The sequence below is a fragment of the Oncorhynchus masou genome, unplaced genomic scaffold, assembly GCF_036934945.1.
Source record: "Oncorhynchus masou masou isolate Uvic2021 unplaced genomic scaffold, UVic_Omas_1.1 unplaced_scaffold_2653, whole genome shotgun sequence".
NCBI classification, from domain to species: Eukaryota; Metazoa; Chordata; class Actinopteri; order Salmoniformes; family Salmonidae; genus Oncorhynchus; species Oncorhynchus masou.
The window spans coordinates 27,429-42,184 of record NW_027009088.1 but is presented as its reverse complement, the minus strand read 5'-3'; the positions used below and the strand labels follow the sequence as shown (position 1 = coordinate 42,184).

The 14,756-nt window shown below is 45.0% G+C and overlaps 1 pseudogene; it reads left to right on the top strand.

The window, feature by feature from the left end:
• Nucleotides 1-886: 886 nt before the first annotated feature.
• Nucleotides 887-8,669, top strand: LOC135533778 (acyl-coenzyme A diphosphatase NUDT19-like; annotated as a pseudogene).
• The last annotated feature ends 6,087 nt before the right edge of the window (nt 8,670-14,756 follow it).

Here is a 14,756-nt window from a genome sequence, read left to right as displayed (position 1 = left end):
CCATCTCAAATCACACCCTATGCCCTAGGGAACGGGGCGCCATCTCAAATCACACCCTATGCCTAGGGAACGGGTGCCATCTCAAATCACACCCTATGCCCTAGGGAACGGGTGCCATCTCAAATCACACCCTATGCCCTAGGGAACGGGTGCCATCTCAAATCACACCCTATGCCCCAGGGAACGAGGCTCCATCTCAAATCACACCCTATGCCCTAGGGAACGGGGTGCCATCTCAAATCACACCCTATGCCCTAGGGAACGGGGTGCCATTGGAGACCCTGAGAATATGCTGTTCTTGTACATGACTAGTGAGAACATAAGAGACCAAAATGATGTCATATTTTTGTGCTTTTTTATTTGTCCTCGACATTGTTAAAAATCCCCTCATGTTTGCGCTGTTCAAGCACTTGTATATAATCTAAGGTTTAAATTGTATTTGACAAGTTAAAAGACATTTGTCCCTTGTTGTCTTCTATCTCTCCACCAGCTGCCAGTTGAACCTGGGGACACGGTTCATCTTATAGTGCCTACTGTGTGATGTATTCGTGTCACACAGTTTCAAAACCTCTTCTCTTCTTCGGAGTTGAAAAGTAGATAGTGAGTTGTTGTGTTTGTGAATAAAACAGTTTACCCTTCAATTGTAATTCAATCCCACAAATCAATTCATTTGTCATCTTATAAAAAGTTTACAGTATCTGTTTTGCAAAAAATACTAACCACAAACATCAATCACTTTCCTGAACTCGAACCTTCACCCACTTTAATCAGCATCACGAACTGCGTTGATAGAAGATATGGTAAAATCAGTCATCCACAATAGTAGGTGGCGTCGTAACAGAAGACACCGGAAACACGGTTCTTCTTCTACTCCCTTGACCTTCCTGCTCGTATGACGACACATCAACACAATAACATTTGACGTTGGTGTTGTGGACTTTGCTTCAGAATAACACTATTGGAAATGAGAGAATAAAACGACCAAAAGATGAATACGGCTCTGAGACACTGGAAGGAGGCCGCGACGGTCATACTAGCTGCTGGTACGAGACATAAACTCCCTGTAGATAGTTTGACAAGGTGTGTCGATAAAGGAACCGGTGCACCTGCTATGAGTGGGCACTCCAACTTGCCTGACAGGTCAGCCTTCGACTATGAAGTGTTGTTGTTGAAACGAAGCGGTACGAGTGGTTTCATGCCGAATGCTTATGTCTTTCCCGGCGGTCTGGTGGATCCGTCAGATTTCTCAAGCGAATGGCTTGATCTTTTTCAATCTTTTCGGCGCTCACCGAATTTTGGACTGGGATTTGTGAAACAGCCGCCGGAGACGAGACCTCCCATCTTCGCCACTGACAGGAAGAAACTGGGTTCTCCCGTTCCAGGTGACGTCGCATTGAGAATCTGTGCAGTGAGGGAAACGTTCGAGGAGTCGGTGTACTTCTAGTCGTGTCAAAAGAGGAAGAGGGTACTTTATTTAACAGCATCGAGAACAACCGATACAGTCAACCCGAATTAACCCGAATAACTGATCTCCGTGACAAGAGTGAATTGGCTAAATGGAGAGTGCAGGTAAACGAGAACCCTTCTAACTTCATCAGAATGTGTAGAGAGCTGGAGTGTCTACCGAACATCTGGGCTCTGCATGAATGGGGCAACTGGCTGACCCCCACTGGTGTGTACGCGAAACAGAGGAGGTATGACACGGCCTTCTACATGTGCTGCTTGCAAGAAACACCACCTCACACCCTACAAGACGAGAAGGAAATTGTGCACTTTAAGGTGATACCATAGCTTAGTAAGGTGAACATGTATATTATTGTTGTGTTCAAAGGTTTAAGTGACTATATTCATTCATAATGTCTTTATCAGTTCATAATATTGTTTTAAACTGTTCATTTGATCTTAGTCCAACCTAAACCCCTCTCTCTCCTCCCCTCTCCCTCTCTCTCCTCCCCTCTCCCTCTCTCTCCTCCCCTCTCTCCTCACCTCTCCTCACCTCTCCTCCCTCTCCCTTCCCCTCCCCTCTCTCCCCCTCTCTCTCTCCTCCCTCTCCCTCTCGCCTCCCCCTCTCTCAGTGGTCCACTCCCCAGAGATCCTCCACAGTTACCAGGCCAGAGAGATGTGGATAGCCCCTCCACAGTTCTATGATCTCAGCCGAATGTGCAGGTTCCCCTCCCCTGCAGAACCTCCACAGCTTCTCCAGACAGAGAGCTTCAGAGGGGGGCTGTGAACAGTGGCTCCTGTCCGCATGGTGTCAGACAGCTACTACATATCACTCCTCCCAGGTTAGTGTTCACATGAAGGGTCTGGTTACTACATATCACTCCTCCCAGGTTAGAGTTTATATATTTACATGAAGGGCCTGATCACTACATATCCCTCCTCCCAGGTTAGAGTTTATATTTACATGAAGGGCCTGATCACTACATATCCCTCCTCCCAGGTTAGAGTTTATATTTACATGAAGGGTCTGGTTACTACATATCACTCCTCCCAGGTTAGTGTTCACATGAAGGGTCTGGTTACTACATATCACTCCTCCCAGGTTAGTGTTCACATGAAGGGTCTGGTTACTACATATCACTCCTCCCAGGTTAGAGTTTATATTTACATGAAGGGCCTGATCACTACATATCCCTCCTCCCAGGTTAGAGTTTATATTTACATGAAGGGTCTGGTTACTACATATCCCTCCTCCCAGGTTAGAGTTTATATTTACATGAAGGGTCTGGTTACTACATATCACTCCTCCCAGGTTAGTGTTCACATGAAGGGTCTGATTACTACATATCACTTCTCCCAGGTTAGAGTTTATATTTACATGAAGGGTCTGATTACTACATATCACTCCTCCCAGGTTAGAGTTTATATTTACATGAAGGGTCTGGTTACTACATATCACTCCTCCCAGGTTAGAGTTTATATTTACATGAAGGGTCTGACTACTACATATCCCTCCTCCCAGGTTAGAGTTTATATTTACATGAAGGGTCTGACTACTACATATCCCTCCTCCCAGATTAGAGTTCACATGAAGGGTCTGGTTACTACATATCACTCCTCCCAGGTTAGTGTTCACATGAAGGGTCTGATTACTACATATCACTCCTCCCAGGTTAGAGTTTATATTTACATGAAGCGTCTGGTTACTACATATCACTCCTCCCAGGTTAGTGTTCACATGAAGGGCCTGATCACTACATATCACTCCTCCCAGGTTAGAGTTTATATTTACATGAAGGGCCTGATCACTACATATCCCTCCTCCCAGGTTAGTGTTCACATGAAGGGCCTGATCACTACATATCCCTCCTCCCAGGTTAGTGTTCACATGAAGGGTCTGGTTACTACATATCCCTCCTCCCAGGTTAGTGTTTACATGAAGGGTCTGGTTACTACATATCACTCCTCCCAGGTTAGTGTTCACATGAAGGGTCTGGTTACTACATATCCCTCCTCCCAGGTTAGAGTTTACATGAAGGGTCTGGTTACTACATATCCCTCCTCCCAGGTTAGAGTTTATATTTACATTAAGGGTCTGGTTACTACATATCACTCCTCCCAGGTTAGTGTTCACATGAAGGGTCTGATTACTACATATCCCTCCTCCCAGGTTAGAGTTTATATTTACATGAAGGGTCTGGTTACTACATATCACTCCTCCCAGGTTAGAGTTTATATTTACATGAAGGGTCAGGTTACTACATATCACTCCTCCCAGGTTAGAGTTTATATTTACATGAAGGGTCTGGTTACTACATATCACTCCTCCCAGGTTAGAGTTTATATTTACATGAAGGGCCTGATCACTACATATCACTCCTCCCAGGTTAGAGTTTATATTTACATGAAGGGTCTGGTTACTACATATCCCTCCTCCCAGGTTAGAGTTTATATTTACATGAAGGGCCTGATCACTACATATCCCTCCTCCCAGGTTAGTGTTTACATGAAGGGTCTGGTTACTACATATCACTCCTCCCAGGTTAGTGTTTACATGAAGGGTCTGGTTACTACATATCACTCCTCCCAGGTTAGTGTTTACATGAAGGGTCTGGTTACTACATATCACTCCTCCCAGGTTAGAGTTTATATTTACATGAAGGGTCTGATCACTACATATCACTCCTCCCAGGTTAGAGTTTATATTTACATGAAGGGTCTGATCACTACATATCCCTCCTCCCAGGTTAGAGTTTATATTTACATGAAGGGTCTGGTCACTACATATCCCTCCTCCCAGGTTAGAGTTTACATGAAGGGTCTGGTTACTACATATCACTCCTCCCAGGTTAGAGTTTATATTTACATGAAGGGCCTGATCACTACATATCCCTCCTCCCAGGTTAGAGTAAACATTGACTTAATTCAGAGCGTTGTCTGATTGTCCGTTGGTGAATTCAGGGCCTTCCGCTCTCAGAGAGTTCAGAGCTGGACACTGGCCGCTCTGGCCAAGGAGTAGGGTTGAACCGAGCGTTCTGACCTAACAGCAGTCAAGCTCCCAAGCTAACTGGCTATCTTTGGCTTGCTAGCATCTTCCAGACACAAATGAGAGAATACCTCACTCTGACCATTTTACTGGCCCTGGCAGAGCTGGTTAGGCAGTTTTCATGTTATCCAGAGCATTGGTGACTGCAACTGTGCTGCTGGCAACAAATTAATTACGATTTTCTTTCCAACGTGCCCTTTATCAGTCATCTAGTGCCCTTTATCCACGTCCTCTAGTGCCCTTTATCAGTCATCTAGTGCCCTTTATCCACATCATCTTGTGCCCTTTATCCACGTCATCTAGTGCCCTTTATCCACGTCATCTAGTGCCCTTTATCCACGTCATCTAGTGCCCTTTATCCACGTCATCTATTGCCTTTTATCCACTTCATCTTGTGCCCTTTATCAGTCATCTAGTGCCCTTTATCCACGTCATCTAGTGCCCTTTATCCACGTCATCTAGTGCCCTTTATCCACGTCATCTAGTGCCCTTTATCCACGTCATCTAGTGCCCTTTATCCACGTCATCTAGTGCCCTTTATCCACGTCATCTAGTGCCCTTTATCAGTCATCTAGTGCCCTTTATCCACGTCATCTAGTGCCCTTTATCCACGTCATCTAGTGCCCTTTATCCACGTCATCTAGTGCCCTTTATCCACGTCATCTAGTGCCCTTTACCCACGTCATCTATGGCCCTTTATCCACGTCATCTCGTGCCCTTTATCAGTCATCTAGTGCCCTTTATCCACGTCATCTCGTGCCCTTTATCCACGTCATCTAGTGCCCTTTATACACGTCATCTAGTGCCCTTTATCCACGTCATCTAGTGCCCTTTATCCACGTCATCTAGTGCCCTTTATCCACGTCATCTAGTGCCCTTTATCCACGTCATCTAGTGCCCTTTATCCACGTCATCTAGTGCCCTTTATCCACGTCATCTAGTGCCCTTTATCAGTCATCTAGTGCCCTTTATCAGTCATCTAGTGCCCTTTATCCACGTCCTCTAGTGCCCTTTATCCACGTCATCTAGTGCCCTTTATCCACGTCATCTAGTGCCCTTTAACCACGTCATCTAGTGCCCTTTAACCACGTCATCTAGTGCCCTTTAACCACGTCATCTAGTGCCCTTTATCAACGTCATCTAGTGCCCTTTATCCACGTCATCTAGTGCCCTTTATCCACGTCATCTAGTGCCCTTTATCCACGTCATCTAGTGCCCTTTATCCACGTCATCTAGTGCCTTTATCCACGTCATCTAGTGCCCTTTATCCCGTCATCTAGTGCCCTTTATCCACGTCATCTAGTGCCCTTTATCCACGTCATCTAGTGCCCTTTATCCACGTCATCTAGTGCCCTTTATCCACGTCATCTAGTGCCCTTTATCCACGTCATCTAGTGCCCTTTATCCACGTCATCTAGTGCCCTTTATCCACGCCATCTAGTGCCCTTTATCCATGTCATCTAGTGCCCTTTATCCACGTCATCTAGTGCCCTTTATCCACGTCATCTAGTGCCCTTTATCCACGCCATCTGAGTGCCCTTTATCCACGTCATCTAGTGCCCTTTATCCACGCCATCTAGTGCCCCTTTATCCACGCCATCTAGTGCCCTTTATCCACGTCATCTAGTGCCCTTTATCCACGCTCATCTAGTGCCCTTTATCCACGTCATCTAGTGCCCTTTATCCACGTCATCTAGTGCCCTTTATCCACGTCATCTAGTGCCCTTTATCCACGTCATCTAGTGCCCTTTATCCACGTCATCTAGTGCCCTTTATCCACGTCATCTAGTGCCCTTTATCCACGTCATCTAGTGCCCTTTTATCCACGTCATCTAGTGCCCTTTATCCACGTCATCTAGTGCCCTTTATCCACGTCATCTAGTGCCCTTTATCAGTCATCTAGTGCCCTTTATCAGTCTTCTAGTGCCCTTTATCCACGTCATCTAGTGCCCTTTATCCACGTCATCTCGTGCCCTTTATCCACGTCATCTAGTGCCCTTTATCCACGTCATCTAGTGCCCTTTATCCACGTCATCTAGTGCCCTTTATCCACGTCATCTCGTGCCCTTTATCCACGTCATCTAGTGCCCTTTATCCACGTCATCTAGGGCCCTTTATCAGTCATCTAGTGCCCTTTATCCACGTCATCTAGTGCCCTTTATCCACGCCATCTCGTGCCCTTTATCCACGTCATCTAGTGCCCTTTATCCACGTCATCTATGGCCCTTTATCAGTCATCTAGTGCCCTTTATCCACGTCATCTAGTGCCCTTTATCCACGTCATCTAGTGCCCTTTATCCACGTCATCTATGGCCCTTTATCAGTCATCTAGTGCCCTTTATCCACGTCATCTAGTGCCCTTTATCCACGTCATCTAGTGCCCTTTATCCACGTCATCTAGTGCCCTTTATCCACGTCATCTATGGCCCTTTATCCACGTCATCTATGGCCCTTTATCAGTCATCTAGTGCCCTTTATCCACGTCATCTAGTGCCCTTTATCCACGTCATCTATGGCCCTTTGTCCACGTCATCTATGGCCCTTTGTCCACGTCATCTATGGCCCTTTATCAACGTCATCTGGTGCCCTTTTGACTTCATGGAGAGAGATTTGGTCTCCAAGCTGACTTCTTCAGTTGAGAGAAAAGGAGATCTTTAGGTTTTGAATAGTTTTTTTTGTCAGTTATATTATTCTCCCGGTGAATTTAGGTTGTTTTCTTCTCATGTTGAAGTCCAAACTGTCAATCTGATTTGATATGCTTCCTGCCGGATGATCGTTTTACTGTTTAACGTGTGTGTGTTGTGTTGTGTGTGTGTGTGTGTGTGTGTGGTGTGTGTGTGTGTTTGCGTCTCCTTCTCTTACCAGGTGACGAGATGTACCCAGAGGAGGGGTCATGTCAGATGGATGTGACCCTGAACACAGACCAGAGCCTTGATGAGCTTCATCAGGGCTGTTCAGCACTGCACCGTATCGTAGCCTTGGACCCCTACACCGCTGCTGCTGTCATCACCATCACACCCAAATACAACCACCTGCTGCCCTTCACACGGTCCAGCCTGAGAACCGGCACCAGCAGTCAGCTCTGAGAGATGGGTTGACACTCAAATGGCACCATATTCCCAATTACTGTTGAACAGAGATAGACAAACTACTGGTCAACAGTCGTGCACTATATAGGGAATAGAGTCCCATAGGGCTCTGGTCTAAAGTAGTGCACTATATAGGGAATAGAGTCCCATAGGGCTCTGGTCTAAAGTAGTGCACTATATAGGGAATAAGGTGCCATAGGGCTCAGATCTAAAGTAGTGCAGTGTATAGGGAATAGAGTCCCATAGGGCTCTGGTCTAAAGTAGTGCAGTGTATAGGGAATAGAGTCCCATAGGGCTCTGGTCTAAAGTAGTGCAGTGTATAGGGAATAGGGTGCCATAGGGCTCTGGTCTAAAGTAGTGCACTATATAGGGAATAGGGTGCCATAGGGCTCTGGTCTAAAATAGTGCAGTGTATAGTGAATAGGGTGCCATAGGGCTCTGGTCTAAAGTAGTGCACTATATAGGGAATAGGGTGCCATAGGGCTCTGGTCTAAAGTAGTGCAGTGTATAGGGAATAGGGTGCCATAGGGCTCTGGTCTAAAGTAGTGCAGTATATAGGGAATAGGGTGCCATAGGGCTCTGGTCTAAGATAGTGCACTATATAGGGAATAGGGTGCCATTGGTGATGTGACCCATGTTTTGTGCTGTACAGGCTGCTAAGGTCTTGCTGCTGGTTTCCCTTCTACTGTGTTCTGCTACCTGACAAAGGTTCCCAAGTGGCGCAGCGGTCTAAGGCACTGCATCTCAATGCTAGAGGCGTCACTACAGACCCTGGTTCGATTCCAGGCTGTATCACAGCGGTCTAAGGCACTGCATCTCAGTGCTAGAGGCGTCACTACAGACCCTGGTTCGATTCCAGGCTGTATCACAGCGGTCTAAGGCACTGCATCTCAATGCTAGAGGCGTCACTACAGACCCTGGTTCGATTCCAGGCTGTATCACAGCGGTCTAAGGCACTGCATCTCAGTGCTAGAGGCGTCACTACAGACCCTGGCCGCGGTAGGCCGTCATTGTAAATAAGAATTTGTTCTTAACTGACTTACCAAGTTCAACAAAGGTTAACTAAAAAATTTATTAAATTCTGGAACAAATACCTCTCAATGTATTATTTTTGTACATAATTGTACAGATTTATTTAATCAGTGTGTTTTGTATGAAACATTCATTAGAACTATCACACCATTAACCACTGAGTCTACAAAACATTAAGAACACCTGCTCTTTCCATGACAGACTGTCCAGGTGAGTCCAGTTGAAAGTAATTTAATGTCACCTGTTAAATCCACTTCAATCAGTGTAGATGAAGAGGAGGAGACCAGTTAAAAAAGGATTTTCAAGCCTTGACAATTGAGACATTGATTGTGTGTGTGTGTGTGTGTGCCATTCAGAGGGTTAATGGGCAAGACAAAATATGTAATGCCTTTGAACAGGGTATGGTAGTATGCCAGGTGCACTCGTTTGAGTGTGTCAAGAACTGCAAAGCTGCTGGGTTTTTCATCCTCAACAGTGACCCGTGTGTATCAATAATTGCCCACCACCCAAAGGACATCCAGCCGACTTGACACAACTGTGGGAAGCATCGTAGAAGACATGAGCCAGCATCCCTGTGGAACGCTCTTGACACAATTCCAGTCCATGCCTGACACGTTGAGGCCTGACCCACTGAGGCTGTTCTGAGGGCAGAAGGGGGTGGTGTAACTCTATATTAGGAAGGTGTTCTTAATGTTTTGTCACTCGGTATGTCGAGGTAAATAATGCAGTAGTTGAGTTGTACAATTAACATATATCAGCCAGTGAATTCAGAAATAATGTGGATCTCACAATTACATAAACCCAGTGGATTCAGAAATACTGTGGATCATAAACCCAGGGAAACAGGAGAAACATCTCAATTGGTGTTCCAGGTGAGTTATGACAACAAGAGACACATCTCAATTGGTGTTCCAGGTAAGTCATGACAACAAGAGACACATCTCAATTGGTGTTCCAGGTAAGTCATGACAACAAGAGGCACATCTCAATTGGTGTTCCAGGTGAGTTATGACAACAAGAGACACATCTCAATAGGTGTTCCAGGTAAGTCATCACAACTAGAGGCACATCTCAATTGGTGTTCCAGGTGAGTTATGACAACAAGAGACACATCTCAATAGGTGTTCCAGGTAAGTCATGACATGAAACATCTCAATTGGTGTTCCAGGTGAGTTATGACAACAAGAGACACATCTCAATAGGTGTTCCAGGTAAGTCATGACAACAAGAGACACATCTCAATAGGTGTTCCAGGTGAGTTATGACAACAAGAGACACATCTCAATTGGTGTTCCAGGTGAGTTATGACAACAAGAGACACATCTCAATTGGTGTTCCAGGTGAGTTATGACAACAAGAGACACATCTCAATAGGTGTTCCAGGTAAGTCATGACATGAAACATCTCAATTGGTGTTCCAGGTGAGTTATGACAACAAGAGACACATCTCAATAGGTGTTCCAGGTAAGTCATGACAACAAGAGACACATCTCAATAGGTGTTCCAGGTGAGTAATGACAACAAGAGACACATCTCAATTGGTGTTCCAGGTGAGTTATGACAACAAGAGACACATCTCAATAGGTGTTCCAGGTAAGTCATGACATGAAACATCTCAATTGGTGTTCCAGGTGAGTTATGACAACAAGAGACACATCTCAATAGGTGTTCCAGGTAAGTCATGACATGAAACATCTCAATTGGTGTTCCAGGTGAGTTATGACAACAAGAGACACATCTCAATTGGTGTTCCAGGTGAGTTATGACAACAAGAGACACATCTCAATAGTTGTTCCAGGTAAGTCATGACAACAAGAGACACCTCTCAATAGGTGTTCCAGGTAAGTCATGACAACAAGAGACATCTCAATAGGTGTTCCAGGTAAGTCATGACAACAAGAGACACATCTCAATATGTGTTCCAGGTAAGTCATGACAACAAGAGACACATCTCAATAGGTGTTCCAGGAAGGTCATGACATGAAACATCTGTCAGTCAATGGACCCTGTCAATCAATAGACATGTAAATCAATAGACCCTGTCAATCAATAGACCATGTCAATCAATATACCCTGTCAATCAAGAGACATGTAAATCAATAGACCATTAGAATCAATAGACCCTGATCCTTATTAACTGTAGAGAGTAGACCCACTACTGATCCTAATTAACTGGAGAGTAGACCCACTGCTGATCCTTATCAACTGTCCAGAGTAGACCCACTACTGCTCCTTATAAACTGTAGAGAGTAGAACCACTACTGATCCTTATCAACTGTCCAGAGTAGACCCACTACTGATCCTTATCAACTGTCCAGAGTAGACCCACTACTGATCCTTATCAACTGTCCAGAGTAGACCCACTACTGATCCTTATCAACTGTCCAGAGTAGACCCACTACTGATCCTTATAAACTGTCCAGAGTAGACCCACTACTGATCCTTATCAACTGTCCAGAGTAGACCCACTACTGATCCTTATCAACTGTCCAGAGTAGACCCACTACCGATCCTTATAAACTGTCCAGAGTAGACCCACTACTGATCCTTATCAACTGTCCAGAGTAGACCCACTACTGATCCTTATCAACTGTCCAGAGTAGACCCACTACTGATCCTTATCAACTGTCCAGAGTAGACCCACTACTGATCCTTATTAACTGTAGAGAGTAGACCCACTACTGATCCTTATCAACTGTCCAGAGTAGACCCACTACTGATCCTTATCAACTGTCCAGAGTAGACCCACTACTGATCCTTATCAACTGTCCAGAGTAGACCCACTACCGATCCTTATCAACTGTCCAGAGTAGACCCACTACCGATCCTTATAAACTGTCCAGAGTAGACCCACTACCGATCCTTATAAACTGTCCAGAGTAGACCCACTACTGATCCTTATCAACTGTCCAGAGTAGACCCACTACTGATCTTATCAACTGTCCAGAGTAGACCCACTACCGATCCTTATAAACTGTCCAGAGTAGACCCACTACTGATCCTTATCAACTGTCCAGAGTAGACCCACTACTGATCCTTATCAACTGTCCAGAGTAGACCCACTACTGATCTTTATCAACTGTCCAGAGTAGACCCACTACTGATCCTTATCAACTGTCCAGAGTAGACCCACTACTGATCTTTATCAACTGTCCAGAGTAGACCCACTACTGATCCTTATCAACTGTCCAGAGTAGACCCACTACTGATCCTTATCAACTGTCCAGAGTAGACCCACTACTGATCCTTATAAACTGTAGAGAGTAGACCCACTACTGAACCGTATTAACTGTAGAAAGTAGACCCACTACTGATCCTTATCAACTGTCCAGAGTAGACCCACTACTGATCCTTATCAAATGTCCAGAGTAGACCCACTACTGATCCTTATCAACTGTCCAGAGTAGACCCACTACTGATCCGTATTAACTGTCCAGAGTAGACCCGCTACTGATCCTTATCAACTGTAGAGAGTAGACCCACTACTGATCCTTATCAACTGTCCAGAGTAGACCCACTACTGATCCTTATCAACTGTCCAGAGTAGACCCACTACTGATCCTTATCAACTGTCCAGAGTAGACCCACTACTGATCCTTATAAACTGTAGAGAGTAGACCCACTACTGATCCTTATCAACTGTCCAGAGTAGACCCACTACTGATCCTTATCAACTGTCCAGAGTAGACCCACTACTGATCCAGATTAACTGTCCAGAGTAGACCCACTACTGATCCTTATCAACTGTCCAGAGTAGACCCACTACTGATCCTTATAAACTGTAGAGAGTAGACCCACTACTGATCCTTATCAACTGTCCAGATTAGACCCACTACTGATCCTTATCAACTGTCCAGAGTAGACCCACTACTGATCCTTATCAACTGTCCAGAGTAGACCCACTACTGATCTTAAAAACTGTATAGACCCACTACTGTCTGTCCAGAGTAGACCCACTACTGATCCTTATCAACTGTCCAGAGTAGACCCGCTACTGATCCTTATCAACTGTCCAGAGTAGACCCACTACTGATCCTTATAACTGTCCAGAGTAGACCCACTACTGATCCTTATCAACTGTAGAGAGTAGACCCACTACTGATCCTTATCAACTGTCCAGAGTAGACCCACTACTGATCCTTATCAACTGTCCAGAGTAGAACCACTACTGATCCTTATTAATTGTAGAGAGTAGACCCACTACTGATCCTTATCAACTGTCCAGAGTAGACCCACTACCGATCCTTATAAACTGTAGAGAGTAGACCCACTACTGATCCTTATAAACTGTGGAGAGTAGACCCACTACTGATCCTTATAAACTGTGGAGAGTAGACCCACTACTGATCCTTATCAACTGTCCAGAGTAGACCCACTACTGATCCTTATAAACTGTAGAGAGTAGACCCACTACTGATCCTTATCAACTGTCCAGAGTAGACCCGCTACTGATCCTTATAAACTGTAGAGAGTAGACCCACTACTGATCCTTATCAACTGTCCAGAGTAGACCCACTACTGATCCTTATCAACTGTCCAGAGTAGACCCACTACTGATCCTTATCAACTGTCCAGAGTAGACCCACTACTGATCCTTATCAACTGTAGAGAGTAGACCCACTACTGATCCGTACTAACTGTCCAGAGTAGACCCACTACTGATCCTTATCAACTGTAGAGAGTAGACCCACTACTGATCCTTATCAACTGTAGAGAGTAGAACCACTACTGATCCTTATCAACTGTCCAGAGTAGACCCACTACTGCTCCTTATAAACTGTAGAGAGTAGACCCACTACTGATCCTTATCAACTGTAGAGAGTAGACCCACTACTGATCCTTATCAACTGTAGAGAGTAGACCCACTACTGATCCTTATCAACTGTAGAGAGTAGACCCACTACTGATCCTTATGAACTGTCCAGAGTAGACCCACTACTGATCCTTATCAACTGTCCAGAGTAGACACACTACTGATCCTTATAAACTGTAGAGAGTAGACCCGCACTGATCTTATCAACTGTCCAGAGTAGACCCACTACTGATCCTTATAAACTGTCCAGAGTAGACCTACTGATCCTTATCAACTGTCCAGAGTAGACCCACTACTGATCCTTATCAACTGTAGAGTAGACCCACTACTGATCCTTATCAGCTGAAGTAGACCCACTACTGATCCGTACTAACTGTCCAGAGTAGACCCACTACTGATCCTTATCAACTGTAGAGAGTAGAACCACTACTGATCCTTATCAACTGTCCAGAGTAGACCCACTACTGCTCCTTATAAACTGTAGAGAGTAGACCCACTACTGATCCTTTTCAACTGTAGAGAGTAGACCCACTACTGATCCTTATAAACTGTCCAGAGTAGACCCACTAACTGATCCTTATGAACTGTCCAGAGTAGACCCACTACTGATCCTTATCAACTGTCCAGAGTAGACCCTACCGATCCTTATCAACTGTCCAGAGTAGAACCACTACTGATCCTTATCAACTGTAGAGAGTAGACCCACTACTGATCCTTATAAACTGTCCAGAGTAGACCCACTACTGATCCTTATCAACTGTAGAGAGTAGACCCACTGATCCTTATAAACTGTAGAGAGTAGACCACTACTGATCCTTATCAACTGTCCAGAGTAGACCCACTGCTGATCCTTATAAACTGTAGAGAGTAGACCCACTACTGATCTTCCAACTGTAGAGAGTAGACCCACTATTGATCCTTATCAACTGTCCAGGGTAGACCCACTACTGATCCTTATCAACTGTCCAGAGTAGACCCACTACCGATCCTTATCAACTGTCCAGAGTAGACCCACTACTGATCCTTATCAACTGTCCAGAGTAGACCCACTACCGATCCTTATAAACTGTAGAGAGTAGACCCACTACTGATCCTTATCAACTGTCCAGAGTAGACCCACTACCGATCCTTATAAACTGTAGAGAGTAGACCCACTACCGATCCTTATAAACTGTAGAGAGTAGACCCACTACTGATCCTTATCAACTGTAGAGAGTAGACCCACTACTGATCCGTACTAACTGTCCAGAGTAGACCCACTACTGATCCTTATCAACTGTAGAGAGTAGACCCACTACTGATCCTTATCAACTGTAGAGAGTAGAACCACTAC